The sequence below is a fragment of the Nycticebus coucang genome, chromosome X (genome assembly GCF_027406575.1).
Source record: "Nycticebus coucang isolate mNycCou1 chromosome X, mNycCou1.pri, whole genome shotgun sequence".
NCBI classification, from domain to species: Eukaryota; Metazoa; Chordata; class Mammalia; order Primates; family Lorisidae; genus Nycticebus; species Nycticebus coucang.
In genome coordinates, this window is record NC_069804.1 from 124,183,304 (window position 1) to 124,188,778 (window position 5,475).

The 5,475-nt window shown below is 44.0% G+C and overlaps 1 non-coding gene across 1 annotated transcript; it reads left to right on the forward strand.

The window, feature by feature from the left end:
- The first annotated feature begins 2,838 nt into the window (after positions 1-2,838).
- Positions 2,839-2,945, forward strand: LOC128578698 (U6 spliceosomal RNA). The gene has a single exon (XR_008377838.1). It is a non-coding gene; the product is annotated as a U6 spliceosomal RNA (small nuclear RNA).
- The last annotated feature ends 2,530 nt before the right edge of the window (positions 2,946-5,475 follow it).

Sequence of the window (5,475 nt, forward strand, 5' to 3'; positions counted from 1 at the left end):
AGCCCTCTACTGCTCAGGACCTCTCCCTGAACCACACGCTTTCCGACCTGGAGACTGGGTTTATGTGAAATGTCACCAGCAAGAGGCGCTGGAGCCCCAGTGGAAGGGCCCATACACCATGGTCCTTATGACCCCCACCACACTCAAGGTTGACGGCATCACCTCCTGGATACATTACACACAAGCTCACCTAGCCGACCCGTTTGCCACAAAAGAGGACTCCACCCCCCAGTGGAAACTCTGCCGAGATACTGACAATCCACTGAAACTCAAGCTGCAGAAATGCCAGGACCCCCGAGGTTACCGTATGTGTATTACTCACTGACTTGCTCTGCCTTATTGTCTATTTCCCTCACTACCAACCCCCATCGTCCCATTCAAGTAACATGGCTAGTTACTCATGCTGGCACAGGAACCGTGCTCAGCCAAACTTCTGGAATTCACCCTAAAGGTACTTGGTTCCCGGAGCTCGTGGTAGACCTCCATGATTCACTAGGCATCACCAAACTTTGATGTCATCCTAGAATGACCAAGTGGATTTATATCTGCCCCGGGCACCTTACTGATAAGTGTGGAGGAGCATATTACTATTTCTGTAAGTCAAGGGACTGTACCTCCACTGGGCAAATATGGTGGGACTCCCCCCTAGAAAAGGTGACTTGATTGAAGTAAAGCGAAAACATAAATGTCCTTTCATGAAGTCAGGGACCTGTAACCCAGAAGAAAACCCCAGATGTGATAAGCTTAGCATCAACTTCACTGAAAGAGGAAAACAGTCAGTGGAATGGGAATGTGGCAAATTGTGGGGTATACAATTGTATGACTCAGCTCAGACAGATCCAGGTGCTGTTTTCCAACTCAGAGTCATATACACCCCAGTTAATGACAGGCCTGCTGCTGTAGGCCACAACATGGTGCTTAAACCTCCCCCTGTAGCCACACCTAAGTCCCCCGACTCCCCTAGTTCCCCAGGCCAAGCACTCGGCACTCAAGGTTTGATTCTAAACCACATATTTGCACCTACCTCAGATCCTGATCCACTTTGGAAATTGGTTGCTGCTACGTACCAGGTTTTAAACACTTCCAGAGCAGACCTTACTAAGTCTTGTTGGTTGTGGGTAGAAGATAAACCTCCCTATTATGAGGGAATTAACCTAATAAGTAAACCTAAAGTCAGCTCCCAAACTAGTGACTGCTGCTGGCATCAGTCTGGGCTGCGAGTCACCTTACAGCCCATTCTAGGACAAGAACCTGTATAGGTCAAACACCCCACCACCACCACCATACCAGCATTTATGCAATCAAACTTTCTTCTGGGATGGAACGGGGTATGTGATTCCCACCAACAATTCCTGGTGGGCTTGCTCTACAGGAGTCACCCCGTGCTTACATGGGGCAGTTCTTAACCTAACCTGAGATTTTTGTGTATTAGTACAGTTCATCCCCAAGCTGCTCTATCACTCGGAAGAAGATCTGTACCGAGCATATGAGCCGGTTATGAGTACAATTAATAGAATTAAAAGAGAACCGGTCACTACAATAACCTTAGCCATGCTCATGGGACTTAGCATAGCAGGGGTAGGTACAGGAATCTCATCCTTAGTTCTCCAAGATAAAAACTATGGTGCCTTGCGGGCTGCAATAGACTTAGACATAGAAAGAATTGAAAATTCCATCTCCCACCTTCAAGAATCTCTAACTTCCCTCTCTGAAGTCGTGCTCCAAAACAGACGGGGGCTGGACTTGCTGTTCCTTCAGCAAGGTGGATTGTGCGCAGCCTTAAAAGAAGAATGCTGTTTTATGCTGATCACTCGGGAGTAATTAATCAGTCAATGGAATTAGTAAGGGAAAGTCTGCGTAAAAGGAAACTTGAAGGGAACAGTCCCAGACCTGGTATGAATCTGTGTTCAGCAAATCCCCCTAGCTCACAAGCTTAATTTCAACTATAGCAGGCCCACTTGTAATCCTATTACACTGTTAACTTTCAGTCCCTGCATAATTAACAAGTTACTAGCCCTTATTCCATCCAGGACCAATGCAGTTCAAATAATGATTTTACGGGCACAGTATATTCCACTCAGCTCTGGATTCACTGGCAATGGCGTAGAGCTAGGGCCCATAAGACCTGATGAAGACCCCATGATCTTGGATCTTCTATGCACTAGAAAAGGGGGGAATGAAAGGATCAAACTAACTCCATTTTGTTAAAACTAACTCCATTTTGTCTCACAGCCTACACTGATTCCACTTTGTCCTACAGCCTTCAATTTGCAGCTGCATACCAAAGGTGATAGGCAACCAGCTTGCATAACAAAGGTGATAGGCAACCTGCTTCCTCCTCCACCCCCTCTCTAGTATGTCTGCCCTGAGCAATAACAGCACTCACCCTCAACCCCAGTAGTAGTAAATCTTCCCCCCAGGCTAATTATCCCAGATAAAACATTGACAACAAACATTGTCCAGTTCTCTAAGCCCCTATCAGCTCTCCCTAGCAGTTCGCCCAACTCCCCCTCCCTTTTTCCTTTCTGCATTTTTAAAACTGCTCTTCCCTCTGCAGTTGGGGCTTCTTCGCTCTCCTGCTGCCTCTGGTGCAGAGAAGCCCAAGCCCCAGCTTGTGAATAAACTACCTCTTGCTTTTGCATCGAACTGGGTCTTCCGGTGATTTATGAGGGGTACCCCGCGACCTGGGCACAGCAGTGGTACACTATAGTCACAGCTACTCAAGAAGCTGAGGCAAGACAATTGCTCAATTCCAAGAGTTTGAGGTTGCTGTGAACTATGACGCTACCACACTTTACACAGGGCGATAGAGACTCTGTCTCAAAAATAAATAAATAAGTGTTCATTTTGGCAGCACATATACTAAAATTGGAACAATACAGAGAAGATTAGCATGGCACTTCCTCAAGGATGACATGCCAATTTGTGAAGCATTCCATATTTTTCATGAAAAAAAGAAATAATATGATTTTATAAACTTTCTTCTTGTGGTGGTAGAATCACCAATGTTTGTATGCTTGGTAAAACACTAAATGTTTTGTGTACTATCTCTTACTTGAAACTTACACCAACTCCATGAATTATATAGTGATATTAGTTTTTTTACTGTAGATACATACTGAGTTTCAGAGAAGTTAAGTGATTTGCAGAGGGACTTGCAGCAGTAGTGCCTGAGCTGCACCTAGAAATGAGTGAGAGCTCTATTTAAATCTGCCATCTCGGGAATCTTCTTAATGGAAAAACATTAATGTCCTTCTGTTTATTATGATTATTAAATCTTTTGTTCAGCCCCCAAAACCTGCAAAAGTTCAGAAATACATCATGTCTACTATCTCAGGACACTAGAAGTTGAACAGAACTTGAGAAATTTGACAAAAGGCATCCTTAACATCATATTAACGGTAAAAATGTAAAATAAGTGAATGCTTTGCTCTTGAGAAGAGGAACCAGAGGAGGTTTGTTCTCACCAATTCTTTTCAACATTGTACTAGAAGTTCTAGTCAGTGTAATAAGGCAAGAAATAAAAAGTATCCAGAGATTGGTATGAAAGAAGACCATCTATATTCACACACATGTTCGTTTATGCAGAAGATGTATGGAATGCAAAGAAATTAACAAACCTAATAAGTGAGTTTCTCCAGGTTGTGGGATACATGATGAAAATGGAAAACATCAATGCTCTTTCTATATACTGGCATCTAACAAATGGAAATTGTAATTAAAGAAAACAGTACCATTTACAATAGCATAAAAAATGAAAAATCACCTATAAAATAGGTAGCACTAAATCTGATTGAGGCAAGGCTTCAGGGCTCACACCTATATGCCCAGCATTTGGGGATCCCAAGGCAAGAGGATCACTTGAGGCTAGGAGTTCAAGACCCGCCTGGGCAACATAACAAAACCCTGTCTGTACAAAAAAACATAAAAATTAGCTAGGCATGGTGGTACGGGCTTGTAATCCCAGCTTCTTTTGAGGCTGAGGTGGGAGGATCACATGAGCGCAGGAGTTCATGGTTACAGTGAGCTATGATTAGGCCACTGCACTCCAGCTTAGGCAACAGTGGGAAAAAAAAAAACAAAAAACATAAAAAGTGGCGGCCCATGTGGCTCAGTGAGTAGGGCATGGGCCCCACATACCGAGGGTGGTGGGTTCAAACCCAGCCCCTGCCAAACTGCAACAAAAAATAGCCGGGCATTGTGGTGAGCGCCTGTAGTCCCAGCTACTTGGGGGGCTGAGGCAAGAGAATTGCCTAAGTCCAAGAGCTGAAGGTTGCTGTGAGCTATGACACCATGCCACTCTACCATGGGTGATAAAGTGAGACCCTGTCTCTAAAAAAACAAAAACAAAACAAAAAAAAATATAAAAACCTCATTAAAGATGTTCAAGACCTGGCTGGATGCAGTCGTTCATGCCTATAATCCTAGCACTCTGGGAGCCCAAGGTGGGTACATTGCTTGAACTCAGAAGTTTGAGACCAGCCTAAGGAAGAGCAAGACCCGTGTCTCTACCAAAAATGGAAAAACTAGCTAGACATGGTGGTACACACCTGTAGTCTGAGATACTGGGGAGGCTGAGGCAAGAAGATTGTTGAAGCCCAAGAGTTTGAGGGTGCTGTGAGCTATGAAGTCACAGTACTCTATCTAGGGAAACAGAGTGAGGCTCCGTCTCAAAAAAAAAAAAGACCTTTATACTGAAAGCGACAAAATACTACTGAGAGAAATTAAAGAAATTTGAAATACATGAAGAGAAACAGAGAAATTGTAAATATATGGTGTTCATCAGAAAACTCAATTTTGGGTCAGACGAGATGGCTTCCGCCTACAATCTGGCCTGTAATTTCTGCCTGGGAGGCTGAGGTGTGTAGATTGCTTTAGCTCACAAGTTCAAGACCAGCCTGAGCAAGAGTGAGACCCTGTTTCTAAAAATAGCTGGGCATGTGGTGGGCGCCTGTAGTCCAAGCTACTTGGGAGGCTGAGGCAGGAGATTTGCTTGAGCCCAAGAGTTTGAGGTTGCTGTGAGCTATGATGCGAAAGTACTCTACTGGGGTGCCAAAGTGGGACTCTGTCTCAAAAAAAAAAAAAATTAATTTTGTTATTTTTGTCAGTTTTCTCTGTGTTATTCATATGGAAATACAACAGTTTCTGTTTTCAAAACACATTGTAAATTTACAATAATCAAAACTGGATGGTTAGCTTGGCACCTGTAGTTCAGCAGCTAGGGCGCCGGCCACATACACCAGGGCTGGCGGGTTCAAGCAACAATGACAACTACAACAAAAAATGACAGATTGTTGTGGTGTGCTCCTGTAGTCCCAGTTACATGGGAGGCTGAGGCAGGAGAATCACTTAAGCCCAGGAATTTGATGCTGCTGTGAGTTGTGACGCCACGGCACTCTACTAAGTGTGGCAAAGTGAAACTCTGTCTCAAAACAAACAAACAAACAAAAAACAGAAACTGGATGGTTTGTAAAG